Raw genomic sequence first — 25497 nt, 5'->3', positions numbered from 1 at the left:
GATAAAGAAGATGTGGAAAATATATACAATGGGATATTACTCAGCCATTAAAAAGAATAAAATAATGCCATTTGCAGCAACATTGATAGACCTAGAGATAGTCATACTGAGTGAAGTAAGTCAGATAGAGACAGAGAAATATATAAATTACAGAAATTACAAAAATTACAAATGAACTTATTTACAAAACAGAACCATACTCACAGAGAACAAACTTATGGTTACCAGAGAAGAGTTGGGAGAGGGATGGATTGGAAGTTTGGGACTGACACGTACACACTACTATATTTAAAATGCATAGTCAAAAAGGACCTGCTGTATAGCACAGAGAATTCTGCTTGATGTTATGTAACAACCTAAATAGGAAAAGAATTCGAAAGAGAATAGGTACATGTTTATGTAGTATATCTGAATCACTTTGCTGTACACCTGAAACTAACACAACATTGTTAATCAACTATTCAATTCAGTTCAGCTCAGTCGCTCAGTCTTGTCTGACTTTTTGCAACCCCACGGACTGCAGCATACCAGGCCTCCCTGTCCATCACCAGCTCCCAGAACTTGCTTAAACTCATGTGCCTCAAGTCAGTGATGATATCCAACCATCTCATCCTTTGTGGTCCCCTTCTCCTCCTGCCTTCAATCTTTCCCAGCATCAGGGTCTTTTACAATGAATCAGTTCACATTAGGTGGCCAAAGTATTCGAGTTTCAGCTTTAACATCAGTCCCTCCAATGAATATTCAGGACTGATTCCTTTAGGATTGACTGGTTGGATCTCCTTGGAATCCAAGGGACTCTCAAGAGTCTTCTCCGACACCACAGTTCAAAAGCTTCAATTCTTCAGCTCTCAGCTTTCTTTATAGTCCAACTCTCACATCCATACATGACTACTGGAAAAACTATAGCTTTGACTAGACAGACCTTTGTTGGAAAAGTAGTCTCTGCTTTTTAACGTGCTGTCTAGGTTGGTCATAGCTTTTCCTCCAAGGAGCAAGTGTCTTTTAATTTCATGGCTGCAGTTACCATCTACAGTGATTTCTGGAGCCCAAGAAAATAAAGTTTGTCACTGTTTCCATTGTTTCCCCATCTATTTGCCATGAAGTGATGGGACCAGATGCCATGACCTTAGTTTTTTGAATGTTGAGTTTTAAGCCAGCTTTTTCACTCTCCTCTTTCACTTTCATCAAGGGACTCCTCAGTTCCTCTTCACTTTCTGCCATAAAGGTGGTGTCATCTGCATATCTGTGGTTATTGATATTTCTCCTGGAAATCTTGATTCCAGCTTGTGCTTCATCCAGCCCGGCATTTTGTATGATGTACTCTTTCATAGAAGTTAAATAAGCAGGGTGACAATATACAGCCTTGACATACTTCTTTCCCAATTTGGAACCAGTCTGTTGTTCCACATCTGATTCTAACTGTTGCTTCTTGACCTGCATACAGATTTCTCAGGAGGCAGGTAAGACAGTCTGGTATTCCCATCTCTTTAAGAATTTTCCACAGTTTGTTTTGATCCATACAGTCAAAGGTTTCAGTGTAGTCAATAAAGCAGAAGTAGATGTTTTTCTGAAACTCTCTTGCTTTTTCTATGATCCAACAAATGTTGGCAATTTTATCTCTGCCTTTTTTAATCTAGCTCGAACTATACTCCAATATAAAACAAAAAGTTTTTTTTTAAGTTAAAGAGAAAACTTGAAGTGATGTATGCCGCCTGCAGACCTGGTCTCTTAATCCATTTGTGTGGTACTTCTTGCTCTCACTTTCTGTACTCTCTTCATTCTGGCCTATTCAGTTCAGTTCAGTTCAGTCGCTCAGTCATGTCTGACTCTGGACTATACATCATCACCATGGCAACCTTGGGAGCCATTGTTAAAAGTATCAAAGGTCCTCAGTCTGGATCCCTGAATGACTAAGTGGACTAGAACTCCCATAGCCACTGATGCCTGCTAGACTCTGATGTAAAAGAAAAAGGAAATTTTGCTGTATTAAACCACTAAAATATGGTGGAGTTAGTTGTTGTTGTTATAGTAATTATCCTGCCAAGAACATTCACATCTCAGGCTTTGCACCTGTTGTTTTTTCTTTTCTAAGACATTCATTGGCTCAATCCCTCTCTTCATATAAGTTTATACTCAAATGTCACATCCTTAAAGATGCTGTTCCTAACCTTCCTATCTCTCTAGCCCTTTGTGTGTGTGTGTGTGTGTGTGTGAGTCACTCAGTCATGTCCCACTGTTTGGGACCCCATGGACTATAGCCCACTGAGCTCCTCTGTGGAGCTTTGGAATTTTTCAGGCAAGAGAATACTAGAGTGAGTAGCCATTCCTTTCTCCATGGGATCTTCCTGACCCAGGGATTGAACCCAGGTATCCCACATTGTAGGCAGATTCTTTACCATCGGAGCCATCAAGGAAGCTCCTCTAGGCCTTTATGCTCCTTTATTTTTCTTTATAACATTAATCATTGATCTGGTATTATGTTATAGGTTCATTTATTTGCTGTTTTGCCTCCTCTATGAAGAATTAAACTGTTTTGTTCAGTGGTATGCCCCTCTTCGAATCTGAAAGAGTGCCTCATACTCAATAGAACCTCTATAAATATTTATTGAATTGGTCAATTTATTAATTATAGAAGAAAAGTAAAACAGGTTAAATTATTGTTCCCATTCAATCAGAGAAATAGTAAAAAACAGAATGAGTGGCAGCCCAAAGTGCTAAGCAGTGGCCAAAATCAGACTGGTGAACTAACTTGAGAAGTTCCACTTAGTTGGAGGACCAGTCCCTGGAGATACATAGAGATCAAAAACAGGTAGGTAAGCATTTTTCAGTAACCTTCAAAATTCAAGATGTGAAAATTCTATCTTTTCATTCACTCTAGCCAATTATGCTTTCCTGATGTAATAAAACTGCTCTAAACAAGCTCACTGTTCCAGGGCCCCTCCGTTTCTACTCTAGCAACATCCAGGCCAATAATATTTCCAGCTAAATGAAGACTTATTACACCTACATTGACTCTTCCTATCTCCTTCCTCCCACTCTAAATGCATCCGACCCTCATAGCTCCCATAAACTATCTCCCAGAAACCAATTAGTAAATAATCTTCTCACAAGTGGACCAAAATTCTAACCCATACAGAATTCCTACATGTTAGGCTTACAATTTAATTTCTCTTTTTTTATCCAATGAAAGTAGTTAATCATTGCTCTCACACACAGTATTACTGAAGTTCTTCTGTTTTAAGTGCCAGGTCTGAACTCAGATTTGGGAAAAATCCTGAAGTTGGTAAACAGCCATTTTTGAGTCCTTGTTTAGCCTCTTCTTCACTGGATAAAATTATGAGAAATTAGAACTGTGTCTTAACTCCAGGAGAAAGTGAAGGACAGGGAAGCCTCATGTGCTGCAGTTTATGAGGTTCAAAGAATCGGACATGACTTAGTGACTGAACAACTTCCTCCAATCTTCCTTCCAAGGCAGTATTGTATGTGCTCCCCAAAAGTCTCATACAACTAGTATGAGATTGTCCATTATAAATAGTTTTATGTTCATATAAATGGGGAAAATCCTGTATCTTATGTACCAACATCATGGATTTGTTTTGCATAAACATATATTAAAGAATTTCAGAAACACTAGGGTATTAACTTTGTTTAAGCCAAAATTCTCAAAATTATTTGACTAACAAATTACTTTTTTCCCCTCAGTGCCTATTAACTTGCCACTGAATTAGTGTTCCTTGAAAGGCTCTAGGTCTTTGTAATCCCAGCTTCCTATATCCTCCCAACCCCTGTTGCCACCAAAGCCAAACAATGTTCTTAAAAAATCAATTTACAACTCTAAGTGATTTCCACCACTCATCAAACATTTGTATCTCTGGGGCTGCTGCAGTTCTGATCTGGGCTGGTACTGGGAACTGTCCTTGAAGGCACTGTCTCCTCCTGCCCTTCTCCTTGGCATTTGCTCAGCTTCCTTTGGCAAAGTCCAGCAGTCTTTCTCTCTAAAGAGTCATGTAATGACTCTGACCTGAATAGACCCAGATATCTGAGTTCTTTCATTTTTCTTTCCATGCGTCAACCATTCTCCCAGGCACTCTGCTCCAAATTCTAAGTGTTCGCTGCCATTTAAACAATTGCCTCATGAACTGTGATTAATCTGATGATGAGAAGAGTCAGGGTCGACATGAGGCCAGGAAGGCTTTCACTGTGGCTCTCCAGTCAACTCCAGTTACTTCTGTAAATGAAGGAAAGGGGTGATTTGGAGAATCCAATCAGTCTCCCTATGGAACCTCCAGCATGACATTTGGATAAAACAGTGGATCCCCTCTCCCAACCTTGCAGCCATTCCAGTCTAAGGACCACCATGGAATCTAAATAACCTTCAGAGCCCCATCCACCTAACCACTTGGATCAACTTATGTCAGAAGAGGAAACTTCAAAGGGAATAGACAACTTCTCCCCAGCATCAGGGCAAATGCAGGCTGACTGAATTTCATAGAAAGTTTCTGGATGTTCTAGGTGTAGAAAAGACCTCTGTAGAATTACAAAATAAAACTAGGAAAGGGTTGCTGCACTGAGTTTCACCTTTGGAATAAGTGCCAGCCACCTGTTCCGTCTTCTCTGGGGGATGCCACCTTGGTAGCATGAACATTAGCCTCCAAGTTTTAGACCCTGGAAGTAAGTACAGATATAAGGGCACGAGAGACTCCTAGGAACAGGTCTAATTTTGCTGCTGGTTCTACTTCCAACCATTTTTGAGGGTCAATTTTCATTCTGAACCCCTTTAAGCATTTGTAACACAGCTGCCTGCAGGATGACTGAGTCACATTTTATTTTTATTTTTTAAATTTATTTATTTTAATTAGAGGCTAATTACTTTACATTATTGTAGTGGTTTTTGTCATACATTGACACGAAGCAGCCATGGGTGTACATGTGTTCCCCATCCTGAACTCCCCTCCCACCTCCTTCTCCATCCCATCCCTCAGGGTCATCCCAGTGCACCAGCCCTGAGCACCCTGTCTCACGCATAGAACCTGGACGGGCGATCTATTTCACATATGATAATATACATGTTTCAATGCTATTCTCTCAGATCATCCCACCCTCGTCTTATCCCACAGAGTCTAAAAGTCCGTTCTTTACATCTGTGTCTCTTTTGCTGTCTCACATATAGGGTCACTGAGTCACATTGTATGACAGCCTGGGAAATGCTATGGTTTTTCACACTCTCTAGAGCACACAGTGGCTCAGATGGTAAAGAATCTGCCTACAATGCAGGAGACCCTGATTTCATCCCTGGGTTGAGAAGATCCCTTGGAGAAGGGAATGGCTAGCCGCTCCACTATTCTTGCCTGCAGAATTTCATGGACAGAGGAGCCTGGCTGGCTCCAGTCCACGGGGTCACAAAGAGTCAGACATGACAATGACTAACACTTGAGGCTGAAATTAACAGCATAGGTTTGAAGCTACTTAGACCTGGGGTATAGTCAGGTCACAGTGTTCAGTAGCTTCAGAAAGCTCCTATGAATAACAAAATGGTACTCAAGAAGGTCACTAGGAAAGAAGCAAGACACCAGTGAAGAAAGAAAAAATAGTAAAGAAGAAGGATATTTTTCATGTATAATAAAAAAGACAAACTTGTTCAGATTTATGGAAATGGTTAACAAATGAGAAAAAGCATGAAAAAAAATTACAGGGACTTCCCTGGTGGCCCCAAGGTTAAGAATCTTCCTTCCAATGCTGAGGATGTGAGTTTGATCCCTGTTTCAGGAACTAAGATCTCACATGCTAAGGGTCAACTAAGCCCAAGCCCGGGTGCCCCAGCCAAAAAGACAAAATAATAAAAAAAAAAATTACAAAGCTTGTCTCTTTTCTTATTGCCCCCAGCCTTCTGAAACAAAGGGAGCAAAGGAGTAAGAGAGTTAAGAATCTTTTGAGCATAATCTATTTATATGAACTTAAATCTTATCATTTATATCTAGCTCCTCTCTTTAAGAAAATCCAATAATTGGCCAATAGTATTTGCTTTCTCATAATAAAAATGGATAAAAAAAATAATTTTCACTTCCATTTTTATCTAAAGTTAAATTTAGAAATTTCCCACTAATCAGTCATACCCATAAACTTTCACTGAAGTTGCTTTTATTGAAAATGATTCTTGTGTACAGAAAAGTCTATCAGGCATTCTCCTGCCACTATCAAAGCAAAATACATCAGTGAGTGACCCAAACTTCTCAAGGTAATTTTGTGTCCTTGATGCTGCCCATACTTCTTCAGATTACCCTTCTGTTCTTCTCTCCCTCTAGACTCCTTTGTCCAGGACAGAGAAAGATAGAAGGGGGACAAACCCAGGAACTAAGGAATTTCGAATGTACTTAGAACTGCTATCTCATTCAATTTTAAATTAATTAAAGGGAGAGTGAATAGCTATTTTTAGGATATTACTGAGTCTTACTCAAATCTCACAAACAGAGATTTAGTCTACTAGTTTTTTTTATGTCGTTGCATATGACCTTTGAAAGTGAAAGTGAAAGTCGCTTAGTCGTGTTCAACTCTTTGTGACCACATGGACTATCCAGTCCATGGAATCCCTCCAGTCCAAAATACTGGGATGGGTAGCCTTTCCCTTCTCCATGGATCTTCCCAACCCAGGGATCAAACCCAGGTCTCCCAAATTGCAGGCAGATTCTTTACCAGCTGAGCCACTAGGGAAACCCAAGAATACTGGAGTGGGTAGCCTATCCCTTCTCCAGTGGATCTTCCTGACCCAGGTATCGAACCAGGGTCTCCTGCATCGCAGGCGGATTCTTTACCAATTGAGCTACAAGGCAAGCCCACATATAACCTTTTGACCTATGTAAAAACATTACAGTGATATACTTGAGAAGTAGCAACTCGAGTTTTCTCCTGATCAGCAAGATGTGCTTTTTTTTTTTTTCTTCCTTCCCAGAGCAAACACATCTACTGATATTGATATGCTGTCAAAACGTGATTCCTACACAAAATTAGCCTGCGAATAATCTTGCCCCTAACTAGATGTCTCTGAGTACAAACATGAGGATGATTCATCTTTTCATCTTTTCAAACAGAATGTAACTGGCAAAAAAAATGTTGCATTGCTTTAATTTTGCCTTTGGGTTTGAGGGGGAAAGCAGCAGCTCAGCTATTCCTGAATGAACTACTTATTCTTCAACACTGAGGCTGACTGGACCAAGAGGGCACATAAACAGTCTGCTTACTTTAAGGACAGCTGGTTGATGCTCTGATTACAGTCAGCAAATTTTCTAGCTGTGTCAGAGCTTGCTTGTGATGGCTACCAGGGAAGCAAAGATATTCCTTAGGCAGGTGGGACTTCTAAAATCAGCCAGCGGCTCAGGAAATTCACAAGTTCAAGTCCTTAGGAGGCTAATCTCATCAGGCAACCTGGATCAGCTTCTTCTCCCTGTTTGTGATGCAGCCACCCACCCTGAAAACAAAATGATTCTTCATCACCATCAGCATCTTCATCATCACTGTCTGGACCATCACCCAAAGGAATTAATCAAACTCCCATGTGCACACGATATACAGTACCTGGTGCAGCACAGACACGAGGAAAGCAATCTCTCCTCCCTTGCTCTCCCACTGTGCCTGTAACTGAATCTCATTTACCACCCAGTACCGGAATTAATGGTGCAGGTGTGCGCAGGCATGCACTTCTTCTGTAGTCTATCTACATGAGACATTGCCACTTAGTCATTCCTTTTTGCTCGCCACAGTACCCTGCCAATGATGCATAATTCAAAGGAGGAATCTAAACAAAATTCAAGTGGGACCTAATAAAAATTCATCATCCAGCATGAAGCCTCAAAAGTGATCATTTATTGCAAAATACTTGGAGACATTTTGATAACTATACATTTACAAAAATTACACAGATTAAAAATATATAAGCCAATCTCTGTTATCTTTAATGAAAAATATGAAGCAGTTAATTCAAAGCAGAACTTAAGACACCATGAATATATGCCTTAGGAATGTTATAGGAGTTTTATACAGTGACTTGATGTGTGCTCAGTTCCCACTAAAATGAGTTTGCATTCCCCAAGCAAGGTCACAGAGAAGTGTAACTCAGCACATTCTGGGTGACAAGGGAGACTCCATAAGAAATGAACTTATTATGGCTGAGGAACCATAATATGATCAACTGTTAGTGTATTTGTGTATGTGTGTGGGGGTGCAGAAAGAGAAAAACACAGAGATGAGTAAAACAGCCGAGGCATGATAAGTTCTTTAGACAAAATATACTCCCAGAAGGAAGAAGCAATCACGCCTTTCCTCTGACTACCAGAGAGACATCATTTTCATTTCTTATTCTTCCAGGTTCATGACCCCTGGATGCACTTCCTAAAAACCACAAAAATTTTAAGGCAGAAATTTCAGTACTCAGCATTCTCTTTCCTTCCCTTAACTCTAAGACAAAGCTATTCTCTCAGAACAAACTTCAAGTAGAGAATCCCACTGCATCCAACTAGATTAGGAAGTTCTGACCTTTCAGTGTCTTGCACTGTGTAATCCAGGTAAAACATGCTCCTCTCTGACAAAGTTTCACTAATGTTTTACTGGCTATCTTGCATTTGCCTCCCTGATGGCTCAGCGGTAAAGAACCCGCCTGCCAATGCAGGAGACATGGGTTGGATCCCTGGGTTGGGAAGATCTCCTGGAGAAGGAAATGGCAACCCACTCTGGTATTCTTATCTGGGAAATCCCAGTAACAAAGGAGCCTGGTAGGCTACAGTCTGTGAGGTCACAAAGAGTTGGACATGATTTAGTGACTAAAACAACACCAGCATCTTTCATTCGCCCTTACCACCACCCTCTCCCCATTTCTTCTTCTTCTCTAACCGTCTTATGTGCTGGGGGGTGACTGGTACAAACAGTATCAATAGGCTTTCCGGATCCTGGTTGGGTCCAGCCAATGGAAATACTGCATGAATGGGAGGGAGGTGGGGTGAGACAGGGTCAGGTGCTCTGGGCTCCCCTCAAAGTCCTGGCTGATGCCTGAGAGGGAGGTTTGATGCTCTAATCAGGTAGCCTCTGCACCCAACTGTCTGTCTGGGTTCCAGTAGCCAGTCTTCTCTTCATCTTCTCTTCATCTCCTCCGGCCTCTAGAAACACCCTTCACCCTTCACCCTTCACAAGGGACTATATGCTCCCTGTGGCTTTTTATACCCTGCCATCTCCTCTGAAAATGGTTTATTTATTAAACTCTCTTAAAATACCTGCCATCCCCTCACATTCTGCTGTTGAGTTTCTGACCCTACCAGTAAAGAAAATAAAACTCTGGGAAAAGGAGAATAGTGGTTGTAACCTGAAAACCAGAGCCATGCTGTGACTCAAAGTACAGGGTCATGACAGTGAGGAAATGTTTCCCTTAGAATTGTTACTTCAGGATATTTCAAATCGATAAATAGGAGGAAAGACTGATGTCTACCTCAGTGAACATAGAACACCAAGATTAAATGACTATTTCACTTCAACGCAATATATGTGCAATAAATGTTTGCATTTCAGAAGCTTTTGTCTGAAATACTTGGGAAATAACATTCCTTCCTAACAAGGAGAGGTTTCTGTTTGGGTTTTTTTTCCCTTTTCTTTTACTTTTTTAAGTCATCAAAAATAAATCACCCCTTACTTCAATATTCTACAAAGATCACAACTCGTCTGTACAGGTGTCCAAAAAGACACTTGCCACCAGTCCTACTGGTCAGTTTGGCCTTGCCCTAGAGATCTGAGATGACTTGGCTGATGTGGTCCAACTCTATTTGTATCTCTTTCTAATTGTAATCCTGATTTCCATCCCCTTCTGAATGTGCCTGCTCTAACTCAGTAAACAGACATCTCCAAATAGGAAATAAAAGGAGAAATATGTAAAACAAATGATTGTCAGATGTTTGGTCCAGTCTAAATTGACCATACACTTAAAATGAAGTAGAAAAATGATTAATTTTGAGTTTAGAAACCCAGGTTCAAAGTTCAACTCATGTACTTTAGTGTATCATTTCAATGATCAAATGCTCTTTCTAGTCATCTGTAAAGACAGGGGATGAGATGGTTGGATAGTATCACTGACTCAATGGACATGAGTTTGAGAAAACTCCAGGAGATAGTGAAGGACAGGGAAGCCTGGCATGCTGCAGTTAAGGGGTCGCAAAGAATCGGACATGATTTAGCAACTAAACAACAACAAACAGGCTACTCTGCAAAGAATACGCAACGAGTTCTTGATCAATCACTGATGATAACAACAACAAAAGTGGGTATAGTAAAATATTTCCATCTGCATGGTGTCATTGTGAAATGTAAATAAAGTAATTGACATACAAGACTATAAAAATCAAACATGTCAGGCAAATGTGTGTTTTAAAAATAATCTTTGAGAAAATAATGGAACCCAAGCAATTTTATCCAAAGATCATTCATCTAAATATTAATTAAGGGCTTGGAAGGGGTTCCGAAGCTGTATACAACACAGAGTCTGCCTCTGGAGTTTGCGACATCATTGGGGAAATGAGCTGAATATGCCTTTAAGAATTACTAAAGCATATTAGCAAGTATGTTCTGGAGTGCTAAATTGTGCCATTAAAAAAAAAATAGTAAGTCCTTTAATGACTGTTGGGGGAGGTCACTGAGAAGCGATCACTGGTTATATCCGTGTGCTGGACCCAGGGAATTGGCATCTCCTCACTCCCTCTCCAGTCTTGGAATGTGCCTTCCTCTTGCTTTCTCTGCTCCCAGAAGCCGCACCAAGTGTCAACACTATTTGAACTGTGAAGGTGAGTGAACCCAGTTTAGGCTACCATATAAACTTTTAGATTTTGGTAGGTGGGTGAGAAAATCATTTTTCAGCTACCCAAGACAAGCTTCATAAAGAAGTTCCCTTGCTTATAACCTGCGACCCAACAATCTGCAGGGGGCTGCCTCTTTCTTCGGTTTCTCCCTGCGCTCCGTGCATGGGGACCAGTTTCAGATTCACCTGGCAAGCTCCAAGTTTGCGGACTAAAAATGACTAGGGTTCAGAGAAGAAAAAGAGCCATGTGGGTTCATTGGTATAATGAAAGTAGACTTCACACAGAAATTTTGAGTGTGACAATAGGTTCAATTCAGTCGCTCAGTCATGTCCAACTCTTTGTGACCCCATGTACTGCAACACACCAGGACTCCCTGTCCATCACTGTCTCCCAGAGCTTGCTCAGGCTCATGCCCATAAAGTCAGTGATGCCATCCAACCATCTCACCCTCTGTCATCCCCTTCTCCTCCTGCCATATTTATTTAGAATTTATGTGCCAGGCATAATTTTAAGCTCTCTTTACATATTAACGTAACAAAGTCACAAAGCAACTATGTGAGATAGTTATTACAATTTTTTTTTCATTTGCAGAGAAGGAAACTAAGGTTCATAGATTTTAAGTAACTTTCTCAGTGTATACAATCAAGCAAGTAGAGCAGCTAAAATTCAAACCGGGCAGTCTGAATCCAGAGCCCCTGCTTTGAACTTCTCCATCCTCTGCATTCATGTGAGTCACCTGCTAATGCTCTGTGCCTCCATCAAACAACCTTCCATCAGCCTGCTTCCTTCTTGGCTCCTTCTTACCCAGCAACTAAGTGAGAAGTAGAGATATTCTACTCCGGGTCCTCTGCTAACTTGTCATCTTGGGAAATTCAGTATTTGCTGTCACAGCTTCCTTATGGATGTTTGAAATAATGTTACTTTCATAGATGAACCTTAACAACTTACAGGCTTATCAGAAATTTTTAAATGTGGGAATAAAAGAGAAAGCCCATAGAAAAATATGAAATACTTAAAAGATGACATTAATGATTATCATTTTTTATTTAATATTTTTCCAACCAAATCCATGGCTAGAAGGTACATGTCTAACCACAATCTGGGATGACAAAGGGCAGACTGGGAAGAGGCGTTTGCTGACAACCTCTGCTGGAGGAACTACTATGACTTCCATATCCAAAAGCAGATAGGACAGTGTGTATACAGGTTTGGATTACCCAGGTGGGCTGCATGCATGTGGAAGAAGGAAAGAAATGGTTTTGGGAGCCAATCTTGTTTTCTGCTTGTGTTATATTACACAGGACTACTTAATATCTCATTTTCAAATTTTTCTGATTACACATTTCTTTGATGCAAGCAAGACACATGCATGCATGCTAAGTCGCTTCAGTTGTGTCTGACTCTTTGCGATCCGATGGACATGATCTGCCAGGCTTCCTTGTCCATGGGATTCTCCAGGCAAGAATACTAGAGTTGGTTGCCATGCCCTCCTCCAGGGGATCTTCCCAACCCAGGGATCGAACCTGCATCTCTTAAGTCTGCTGCATTGGCAAGTGGGTTCTTTACCACTAGCGCCACCTGGGCAGCCCAAGCAAGACACGGGGTTCCTAAATAAAGGAAGAAATAAGAATATGAACAAAAAGTATTGAGATGTATTTCTTCTTTTTTTTTTTAATGGCCAATGAAAATGTCTCCTACTTTTGTTGTTGTTCTTATTTAGTCACTAAGTTGTGTCTGACTCTTTGTGACCCCACTGACTCCAGCCCACCAGGCTACTCTGTCCATGGGATTTCCTATGCAAGAATACTGGAGTGGGTTGCTATATCCTACTCCAGGGGATCTTCCCAACCCAGGGATCAAACCCATGTCTCTTGCATTTCCTGCATTGACAGGTGGATTCTTCACCACTGAACCACCAGGGAACCCAAGATGTATTTCCTTCTTCTTTGAAACTTCTGCTTCTATCCTGGCAATGCATAGAAGCCCAAAGTGGGTATTGAAAAGAATTTTTTAAAAGCACTTGCACTCCTTTAGTCAATACTAACTTCATGATGAACACTTAACTCAGATGCATGAAAGTGACAGAAATCTATCAGAAGACTCTATGGCTGCCAAATTCACATGATGATAATGTCACTAACCAAGAAGGAGCTAAGATTGGCCCTTGCACCAAGTGTGGGAGGCCTGAAATACATAATGTGGAAATAATAGAGCAGGAAGAATCTCTTCTGCATTTGATAACCAGTGAAACGCGAGGGAATAGAGGTAATATTTCCTGATGAATTGGAGGGAAATTTTCCTTGGCTAAAAAGAATGCAGGAATAGAACCATAGATGTGACAGAAACACTGACAAATATTTATGCAGTAATTATGTCATTCATTCATAAATCACTCAGTGATTGTTAAATAACTGACTGCATGTTAAGTGCCCAAACACTGGGCTAAGTGCTATGAATAAAAATGAAGGAAGCATAGTCCCTAATAAGAGTAACTAACAATCTAATGTCAGAAACATATAAGCAGATAAATATAATGTGATGAGTTTAGAGAGATGGGCATAAGGCACTATGGAAGCATCCAAGGGGACATGGGGAGGCTGGAGAAAGTCTTCTTGGAGAAATGACACCTAAGCTGAGTCTTCAAGTGTCAGAAGCAGTTGGCCAGAGAAGGGCCCAGAGCCTGCCCACGGAAGGCCTGCTAGAATAACAACTAAAAATGAGCTGAAGAAGCATCCACTCGTTCTCTGCAGGCAACTTCACACAGCTCCTCACTCTCATGGTGGGAAATTCAGGGCAGGAGAGGTGGAGAAACTGGAGAAGCTGATAGGGACCAGAGGAGAGCAAGCTTTGACAAGAAGCTTGTCTCTCAGGACAAGAAGCTTGTATTTTTTCCCCATTGGCTAATGGTTCTCAAACTTTAGCATGCTTCAGAATTTCCTAGAAGGTATTTTTTTTAAATACACTAGTTTCTAGGCCCTATCCCCATAGTTTCTGATTCAATAGATCTGGGCTGTAGCCAGAGAATTTGCAACATTTAATAATTCCCAAGTGATTCTGAAGCTGCTGGCCCTGAGACCAAACACAATGGACAATCAAAGGAACACACAAGATTTAAAGCCAGAGGGTGATAAGGTGAGCTGAGCCCCTTCAAACCTTGGGGTGTGGGCAGGGTCCCTGTGCAGATCATATGGAGGGGACAAGGTCTTGGGGGAGGGAAGCCTGTTAGGAGCCTATGACAGAGCCACAGAGGAAGCAGGAGGTAGACAAACCAAACCATAACTCTATTAGTTAGAGGTTCCAATTGCCAACATCCATTGGATCATCGAAAAAGCAAGAGAGTTTCAGAAAAACATTTAATTCTGCTTTACTGACTATGCCAAAGCTTTTTACTCTGTGGACCACAGCAAACTCTGGAAAATTCTTAAAGAGATGGGAATACCAGACCACCTGACCTGCCACTTGAGAAATCTGTATGCAGGTCAGGAAGCAACAGTTAGAACCAGACATGGAATAACAGACTGGTTCCAAATCGGGAAAGGAGTACGTCAAGGCTGTATATTGCCAACCTGCTTATTTAACTTCTATGCAGAGTACATCATGGAAAACACTGGGCTGGATGAAGCACAAGCTGGAATCAAGATTGCCAGGAAGAAATATCAATAACCTCAGATATGCAGATGACACCACCCTTATGGCAGGAAGTGAAGAAGAACTAAAGAGCCTCTTGATGAAAGTGAAAGAGGAGAGTGAAAAAGTTGGCTTAAAGCTCAACATTCAGAAAACTAAGATCATGGCATCTGGTCCCATCACTTCATGGCAAATAGATGGGGAAACAGTAACAGAGTTTATATTTTGGGGCTCCAAAATCACTGCAGATGGTGACTGCAGCCATGAAATTAAAAGATGCTTGCTCCTTGGAAGAAAAGTTATGACCAACCTAGACAGCATATTAAAAAGCAGAGACATTACTTTGCCAACAAAGGTCCGTCTAGTCAAAGCTATGGTTTTTCCAGTAGTCATGTATTAATGTAAGAGTTGGACTATAAAGAAAGCTGAGTGCTGAAGAATTGATGCTTTTGAACTGTGGTGTTGGAGAAGACTCTTGAGAGTCTGTTGGACTACAAGGAGATCCAACCAGTCTATCCTAAAGGAAATCAGCCCTATATTTTCATTGGAAGGACTGATGCTGAAGCTGAAACTCCAATACTTTGACAACCTGATGCGAAGAACTGACCCATTTGAAAAGACTGTGATGCTGGGAGGGATTGAAGGGAGTTGGTGATGGATAGGGAGCCCTGGCATGCTGTAGTCCATGAAGTCACAAAGAGTTGGGCACCACTGAGTGACTGAACTGATCTGAATTGAACTCCATATTTATTCCTCATACAACATGGTAATAGGCAAATCTATGTATTATGTTAGAAATGACTGGCCCTTTTATTTAATTAAGGCATCAAAAGTGAGCAACATTAAACAAAAACATATTTGAGAGAGAAGAGCTATACACATTTTCTATCCAGAAATGAGTCCTACTGATTAAAAGCTTTGAATGGAGAGTAGTTGCCTTACCTTGGAGACTTAGTCCTAGGCTGGCTTGTTTGATAAGACAGTAAGAGAAAACTGAGCATTCTCTTCAGAAAGTAAAAGAATTTCTTCGCTGAAAGAGGGATGAAAAGCCAGGGCTTTGGAGTTATGAAACAAGGAGTGTGTAGTAGATACAAGTGGAAATAGGGATGAGGCTGTGATGGAAGTAGGGGTGATGAGCTCAGACACACAGCTTCTCTTCTCTGATCTGTACACCTGTCAAACAACCCCTGTGTGTGCTGTGCTTAGACAGTCAGTCATGTCCGACTCTTTGTGACCCCATGGACTGTAGCCCACCAGGCTCCTCTGTCCATGGGGATTCTATGGGCAAGAATACTGGAGTGGGTTGCCATGCCCTCCTCCAGGGGATCTTCTGAACCCAGGGATTGAAGCCAGGTCTCCATCACCATACATTTACTAGTTGCCTTCCCAAACTGAGTCGATCAGAGTCCCTCTCCTGGAATCCAAAAATTGTGAGATGCAGAGACTGAAAGATTCTGGAGGAAAGTTTTTTAGAGTAAAAGTTCTGCTACTGGAGTGGGGAGTGGGGCAGAATCTAGAGGCATCCTGGATCCACCTTTCCCTAGGTCATTCAGAATACCCTCAATTCTATAAGTGACCCCAGTATTACTAGAGAAGGGCTTCATCAACTATTTGTGGAGAAGTACCCATTCGTTTTAAATTTCCAAGCCGCCACTCACCAGTGCTTTTGTAATATATGATAAAAATGATTTACTCTAACTCCAGCCTAACCAAGAGAGGAACATCAGACAAGTCTCAGTTAAGGGATGGTCTACAAAAGGTCCAATTAGAGAGACCAAAACTGTCAAGGTCATCAAAAACAGGAAATTCCCATAAATTATCTTAGCCAAGAGAAGTCTAAAGACACAATAATTAAATGTAATGTGGTGTCTTAAATGGGGTCCTGGAACAGAAAAAGGACATCAAGTAAAACCTAAGGAAACCCAAGGGACTATGGACTTTAGTTAATAACAATTTATCATTACCGGTTCACTGATTGTGACAAATGTACCATGCCAACATAAGATGTTAGGAAAAAGGGAAATTGGATGTAGGGTACATTTTCTGTAAACCTAAAATTGTTCTAAAAAAATAAGTTTATCTTTTTTTAAAAAAATGAAGTTCATACTGGAAAAATGAAACAGAAAAAAAGATGAACAAAATATAAGCTCAAATTTAATTATTACATTCAGTGGCCATACTTTTAAGAATAATACCTAGAAAAAAGAAAAGATAAGGAAAATTGTGTACCTTATTTATTGAAAGCATATGTATAAGTGAATAAGTAATTTTTTCATTCTGCAATTGTAATTAAACAGTTATGTGTGCAAGTGTGAGTCCCCATATGAAATACTTAAATGCATGTTTTGAAGGAGCATCATATTTTCCAGTATTAAAGTTCTTAACATAGCAAACAAGCATGCTTTGTGCTTGTTAACATATGTGCTTTATTAATAGTTCGGATAATGGTCTTGCTGGTCATAATGTATATCTAAATAATTTCTGTGCTTTGTTTTAGTAACACTGACAGTACAGAAACCTGTCTCACTGAGGTATGTTGAGAGGAGAGAGGTGATTTTTAAAGTAATTTTAGCAAGCTTAGATGATTCATATCTGATTTTTATCCAAAATGAAGACAGCAATCTTTTTTCAAAATTCAGGTTTAATCCTTCATCAGTAACCACTTCCAACAACTCACTCTACAAAGTTATAATTTAATCTAAATTATCTCTCAATGAAAGGAATGAATTTCAGTCCATGGATTTTCAATGTAAAGATCTTCTTTTCGTGGAAAATACAATGCAAAAATGCAGCCAAAATCCAGAAGGTGTTTGGTGATTTGTAGTTTTGAAATATCAAGATTGTAACCTTTTGATCATTGTTTTTAAATTATGAAACATGTCATAACCATGTGTAGGAACTCTGTTCTTCTAAGCGTCTACCTTTTGTTCTTGTCCTTTGATCTTATCCGCCATTCAAAATCATGCTACACCTTTCCCTTACCTACAAGTGTTAGCATCATTATAATACCAAGGATAGCAGACCAATAAGCAAATCCAGCTGTCCAATTTACCCCTTTAACAAGATGGGATCCAACAGAATTCTTATCTTGCAGGAACATTAAGCTTTTGTTCTATAAATAGATTAAGCATTCTCAGCTTTTCTTCTCCACAATCACTGTGCCTCGAAATGGAGTGAAAGTCATTTATAATTCATCTTCCATATTATAATAGTAAAGAAAGAATTATCTAGAACTTAATGCATTACCCTTTATTTACAATTTTTCTGTCACTCAGCACATTGTTTATTTTGACTGATTTTTTTCATAGCAAGACTTTCCTAATAAAGGAAGCAATATATTAATTTCCTTCTGGTACAACCTCCTTGACCTGGGGAAACTACTGCAGAAAGTTTTCTTTTCACCACAACTGTGACATCAGAGTATATTTCCACACAGAACTAACTCTGAAACATGCCATTAATTTTATAATCCATCACAGTTTTACACATTTTGGAGCCAATTGTAACTGTTGACAATGAAGCTGAAAAACATGAATTCTTCAAATTGCCATCATCAAATTGGAGCTATATGAAAAAAACTGCAAGTACAGCAATATATATGCATAAGTCAGGGTGCAATGAAACATACATTTCTAGCTTATTTATTCTTTGAGTTGGTTTTCTGTATCAATATACAGCTTAAAAATATACCAAGGGACTTCCCTGGTGGTCTAGTGGCTAAGACTGGGGGCACAGGTTCAACCCCTGGTCGGGGAACTAGATCCCAGGTTCCGTGACTAAGACCTGGTGCAGCCAAATGAACAAAAGTAAAAATAAATTTAAAAATAAAAAATATAAATCAAGCTATTGTGTCATTGAAAAGTGTCACTGAATAACCCAACTCCAGGCAAACATCTTTAAAACAGTTTCAGTAATAATATGTCATTTTTAGTGCTAGCAACATGAACTTTCATTTTATACATGAAATAATAAGCATCTATTTCTCCCATCTTTTTAATTCTACACATTTTCTTTCCAATATTTCCCCTTTTTTGAACGTATTTCTTTATGTTTGGGGCATAATGACAACTTAAATCTTGATAGTTTTATTTCATTACCTAGTACATCTCTGAAAATTGAAGCCAATAATATATCAAAAGATGAATACATCATGACCAACTGGAGCTTATCCCAGGAAATCAAGGCTGATTTAACACTCTAAAAGCACAGTGTAAACAAACTAAGAAAAATTATATTATTATCTCAGTAGATATAGAAAAAGTACTTGACAAATTCCAACATTAATTGCATTAATTTCTGATAAATACTCTCCGCAAACTAAGAATAGAAACTTCCACAACTTGATAACAAGAATTTACAAAAGCCAGGGAGGCCTGGCGTGCTGCGATTCATGGGATCGCAAAGAGTTGGACACAACTGAGCAACTGAACTGAACTGAACATCATACTTAAAACAAAAGACAATAATAACAGAAGTCTTAATAACAAAAGACAGGCTTTTGCTTTGTTATCACTGAATTTTGTGTCCCTAATTCAAAGTGCCTCAGAATGTGACAATATTTGGAGACAGAGGATTTACTGGAGTTCATATGAATGGGCCCTCATCCAATGACTGGTGCCTTTATATAGGAAAAGGAGATTAGGATACAGACACACAGGGAAAACCACTGTGGGGGCACAGTGAAAAGGTCTCAAAAGGAATACCTTGATCTTGGACTTCTAACTTTTAGAAATATGAGAAATAAATTTCTGTTTTTCAAATATACTCTTCTGTAATGTTTTATTATAATAGCCCTAGCAAACTACTACACTCCCTACAATCAGAAAAAAAGATAAGTATGTCTCTTCTCATCACTTCTCTTCACTATTGTTCTGAATGTATAGCCAGTTCAAGAAAAAGAAATAAAAGCCTAGAATGGGAAGGAAATAAAAAACTATCTTTATTTACAGATGATAAGATCATGTATGTAGGAAATTTTATGGAACCTCCAAAAAGGAGAATAGAATTATTGAGTAAGTTTAGCAAAGCTGCCATGTACAAAATCAACATACAAAGTTCTACTTCATTTCCAGCCACTAGCAACAAAAATGGAAATTGAAATTTCAAATCATTACTATTTACAGTAAATTTAAAAAATGTTAAATACCTATGGATACATGTGATAAAAAGAAATACAAGACCTGTACACTGAAAATTACAAAACACAGCTGAAGTAAAATAACAAAGACCTAGACATATAGGAGATTTAGGGGTTAGGAAATATAATATTGTTAAGATGTCATTTCTCCCAAAATTGACCAAGAGAACCAATGCAACCCCAAAACCAAACAAAAACTAATCAAAATCCTTAGAGGCCTTTTCTATAGAAATTGATACCTTGATTCTGAAATTTATATGGAAATGCAAAGGACCTAGACTAGCCAAAACAACTTTGAAAATGAAGAGCAAAGATAGAGAACCAGCATAACCTACTTTCAAAATATATTAGAAAGCTGAATAGGACTTAGCAGACAAGAAAGTGAAAGTGTTAGTCACTCAGTCTGACTCTTTGCTTAGCCCATGGACTGTAGCCTGGCAGGCTCCTCTGTCCATGGAATTCACCAGGCGAGAAAACTGGAGTGGGTTGCCATTCCCTTCTTCAGGGGATCTTCCCAACACAGGGATCAAACCTGGGTCTGCCACATTGCAGGCAGATTCTTCACCGTCTGAGTGAGTGTGAAGAAAATCCAACCTGTGCCTGTTTTTTACAAACCTCAATGGTTTTCATGTTTTTACAGGTTGTTTTTAAAAAATTCTACAGAGGACATATGTGCTCCTACGAAGCCTAAAATATTTACTGTCTGACTCATTAGAGATAAAGTTTGTTGCCCCTGCACTACTCCTTATTGCCAAATTCAGACTTATATTGAAGAAAGTAGGGAAAACCGCTAGACTGTTCAGGTATGACCTAAATCAAATCCCTTACAATTATACAGTAGAAGTGACAAATAGATTCAAGATATTAGATCTGATAGACAGAGTGCCCAAAGAACTATAGATGGAGGTTCGTGACATTGTACAAGAGAGAGGGATCACAACCATCCCCAAGAAAAAGAAACACAAAAAGGCAAAATGGTTGTCTGAGGAGGCCTTACAAATAGCTGTGAATAGAAGAGAAGCAAAAGGCAAAGGAGAAAAGGAAAGATGTACCTATTTGAATGCAGAGTTGCAAAGAACAGCAAGGAGAGGTAAGAAAGCCTTCCTCAGTGATCAATGCAAAGAAATAGAGGAAAACACCAGAATGGGAAAGACTAGAGAGCTCTTCAAGAAAATTAGAGATACCAAGGGAACATTTCATGCAAGTGCAAGTGCTGCACTCAATATGCAGCAAATATGGAAAACTCAGCAGTGGCCACAGGACTGGAAAAGGTCAGTTTTCACTCCAATCCCAAAGAAAGGCAATGCCAAAGAATGCTCAAACTACCTCACAATTGCACTCATCTCACACGCTAGTAAAGTAATGCTCAAAATTCTCCAAGCCAGTCTTTAGCAATACGTGAACTGTGAACTTCCAGATGTTCAAGCTGGTTTTAGAAAAGGAAGAGGAACCAGAGATCAAATTGCCAACATCCGCTGGATCATTGAAAAAGTAAGAGAGTTCCAGAAAAATATCTACTTCTGCTTTATTGACTATGCCAATGCCTTTGACTCTGTGGATCACAAGAAACTCTGGAAAATTCTTAAAGAGATGGGAATACCAGACCACTTGAACTGCCTCTTTAGAAATCTGTATGCAGGTCAGGAAGCAACAGTTAGAACTGGACATGGAACAACAGACTTGTTCCAAATATGGAAAGGAGTACATCAAGGCTGTATATTGTCACCCTGCTTATTTAATTTCTATGCAGAGTACATCATGAGAAATGCTGGGCTGGAAGAAGCACAAGCTGGAATCAAGTTTGCCAGGAGAAATATCAATAACCTCAGATATGCAGATGACACCACCCTTGTGGCAGAAAGTGAAGAAGAACTAAAGAGCCTCTTGATGAAAGTGAAAGAGGAGAGTGAAAAAGTTGGCTTAAAACTCAACATTCAGAAAACTAAGATCATGGCATTTGGTCCCATCACTTCATGGAAAATACATGGGGAAATAGTGGAAACAGTGACAGACTTTATTTTGGGGGGCTCCAAAATCACTGCAGATGGTAACTGGGGCCATGAAATTAAAAGACCCTTGCTCCTTGGAAGAAAAGCTATGATTAACCTAGACAATATATTAAAAAGCAGAGACATTACTTTGCTGACAAAGGTCCATCTAGTCAAAGCTATGGTTTTTCTAATAGTCATGTTTGGATGTGAGAGTTAAACTATAAAGAAGGCTGAGCGCTGAAGAATTGATGCTTTTGAACTGTGGTATTGGAGAAGACTCTTGAGAGTCCCTTGGACTGCAAGGAGATCCAACCAGTCCATCCTAAAGGAAATCAGTCCTGTATATTCATTGGAAGGATTGATGCTGAAGCTGAAACTCCAATACTTTGGCCACCTGATGCAAAGAACTGACTCATTTGAAAAGACCCTGATGCTGGGAAACATTGAGGGCAGGAGGAGAAGGGGACCACAGAGGATGAGATGGTTGGATGGCATCACCAACTTAATGGACTTGAGTTTGAACTCCAGGAGTTGGCAATGGACAGGGAGGCCTGGTGTGCTGCAGTCCATGGGGTCGCAGAGAGTCGGACACAACTGAGCAACTGAACTGAACTGAACTGACACCAACTAAAAGTGTGGTGTTGGCATGTAGACAGACAAATAGATCAATGGAGAAGAGTAGAGACTCAAAAATAAACCCAATACATGTGAGGACAACTGATATTTTTTACCAAGGTGCAAGGCATTTCAATAGACAAATGATAATCTTCTCAACAAGGGTGCTGGAACAATTGGACATCAACATACAAAAAAAGTGAACTTTGATCTATATCTTGCATGAAATATAAAAGCAGAATTAAAAATATAGAAGTGAAACTATACAATTCCTAGAATAAAACATAAGAGAAAAAAATCTTTGTCACCTGGATTTACCAAAGATTTTTAGATATAACACCAAAAGAAAGATCTCTAAATTAAAAATTGATAAATTGAATTTTAACTTAAAACTTCTGCTCTCAAAAGTCACTGTAAAGAGTTTAAAAGACAAGCCCAAACCTGGAAGAAAAAATTACAAATCATACATCTGACAGGGAGGCCTGGCATGCTGCAGTCCATGGGGTCTCAAAGAGTCGGACACGATTGAGCAACTGAACTGAACTGATACATCTGACAAAAAACTAGAATAGGAAGAATACTGAAAATTCAATAATAAGAAAAGAACAATCTAATATTTGTAAATGAGCAAAAGATATGAACAGGTACATCACTAGATAAAAATATAGAGATGGCAAATACGGACATGAAAAGATGCTCAACATCATTTGTCATTAAGGAAATTCAAATTAAAACCACAAAAAAATACTAGTACATACCTATAAGAATGACTGAAAGTAAAAAGACTGACCATATTAAGCATTGATGAGGATGTGGAGGAGTTGAGATTCTCACACACTGCTGGTAGAAATGGAAAATGGAAGAACCTCTTTCAAAAACGTTTGACAGGGACTGCCCTGGTGGTCCAATGGCTAAGACTCTCCGCTCCCAATGCAGGGGGCCCGTGTTCAATCCCTGGTCAGGAAATTAGATCCCACATGCCACAATTAAGAGCTTGCATGCCACAAATAAAGATTCCACATGCCATGACTAAGATCGGGTGCAGCCAAATAAATAAATACTTTTTAAAGACAATATAAAATAAAAATAAATAAAAACAATTCCAGTTTCATCAAATAAACGTATACCTACCATATGATCAAGCCATTCCACTTCTATGTACTTCCAAAAGAAATGAAAACATGTCCACATAAAGATTTGTACCGAAAAGTTCCATCTATAAAATAAATGTCACAGGGATGAAATGTACAGCACAGTAACTATAGTTAATAATACTGTATTGCATATTTGAAAGATACTAAGGGATTGGGTCTTAGAGGTTCACACCACAGGAATAAAAACTTCATAACTATGTATGGTGATAGATGTTAACTAGACTTACTGTGGTAATCATTTACAAACTTAAACAATATCAAATTATATTGTGGTTGTATACACAAATATCAAATTATTATGTTATATGTATGAAACTAATAACTAATAAAGTACTATATGTCAATTATACCTCAATGAAATGGAAGCAAGCCAAGTATACAGATAAACAAACTGGTGTAACCATGCAATGGAATTCCCCTCAGCAGCTTAGAAGAACCCATTATTGGACACTGAACAACATGGATCAATTTCAAAATAATTACGATATGTGAAAGATGCCACACTGAAAAATTAAAAGCATATACCGTATGATTCCATTTACACAAAATTCTAGAAAATCTAAACCAATGTAAAGTGATAGGAAATATATCAGCAGTTGCTTGGGGATGGTTTGGGGGAAGGAGGAAGGAAATGGACACTAGAAAACTCCTGTGGGTGATAGATATGTTCATTATCTGGATTGTGGTTGTCTTTTCCCAAGGGAATTCATATGTCAAAACTTAGCAAATTATACATAAACTGTAAATACGGACATTTTATTTATGTCAATTACCCCTCAATAAAGCTTTTATTTAGTAGGGCAGATTAAGATTTTGATTATGCTTTTAAAAAGTAAACTTTTTTAAAATTTAAAGCACACACACACAAACTACCATTTAATTCCTGAGTGTTGTACAGTGTAAACTTTCACTGAAATGCAAGCAGAAAGCAGAGAAGAGTCCAAGTTGGAATATCATTAGTTAGCAAATTTAAATATTTTTGGAAAACTCTAGATACTATACATGTTACATTTCACATCTACCCTGACCCCATCTTGTATATTCTCTCTACCTTAGGGTACAAGAGACTCCACAGGTTCTAAAGGAAGGAAATTTCCTTAAGAATGACCCAAGTCCTTTTTCCCAAATAATTTTTAGGATCTCATTGAGGATGTCCATGGAATACACTTTTAGAAACATTTTTGTAGGCTCTAAGTGCTAGTAGAAATCAAGTGATGGTGAAAAAAAGCTGAGCGGTAACTTCCAGCCCTAATGTTTTAAGCATCTATGACACTGCAAATTTGAACCATTAAGCTGGACCCAAGCTGTGATTAAAATATATGCTAGAAGCACTTCCGTGCCATTTCAATTACATTTCAAATTTTGCAAAAGGAAAGGAGGAAATAAAAAGAAATAGTAAGATCCAAAGTCAATAGATCATCTGATTTTGCTCCTTACATGTTTTATCACATTCTGTCCTCATCACATTTCTCTATCATTGTAGCTTCAAGGTTATCCCTACGCTTTGCAGATTGTTAGTTCTGCCACAAGTTTTACATCTTTATGGTTCCATGTGTAAAAGGATAACCATCACCTAGTTAAAAATGCAAGCATTAATTTCAAATCTTTGAAATCTGCCTTCAAAAATCAGTCTAGTGCATGTATCAATGGTCATTTTATATTCTTTATACATTTTCAAATGCAGAATGTATTTCTTTAAAAAAATCAACCCTGCCTGATTGGGCCTCTTGGGACCCCATCCTTTTTATTTATCCTTTCTCTTACCTCCCACCTCCTTGAAGGTACTCTTACATTCTTGAATTCCAAACCTCAGTCTGCAATAGCACTAAATAGAGTATCAGGAAAAAAATGGGCTCTTCAGCCAGAGCAGAAAAGCCTTGCCTAACTTGCAAGATAACTCATGCTCCCTTGGACACCCTAGACAGGCTGCTCTTGATGGTGTGGGATTAACACACCAGATGCCTATTTGTCAACTTTTTGAGATAAGTCTTCCAAGCAGTTTTAGAAAAAAAAATATCTAGCAAGGAGATCGACTTCTAACTTCCTCTCTTGGTGACACTGTGAATACAAATTCCCACCACAGTTCTGTAAACACAACTCGCTTGGCCATATATATATTTTATACACACTTTTCATTCTTTCTTGAT

This window comes from Giraffa tippelskirchi, chromosome 5 (genome assembly GCF_054371585.1).
Source record: "Giraffa tippelskirchi isolate mGirTip1 chromosome 5, T2T-mGirTip1v1.2.pri, whole genome shotgun sequence".
NCBI lineage: Eukaryota > Metazoa > Chordata > Mammalia > Artiodactyla > Giraffidae > Giraffa > Giraffa tippelskirchi.
The sequence above is the reverse complement of the archived record's forward strand: the minus strand, read 5'-3'. Positions refer to the sequence as shown.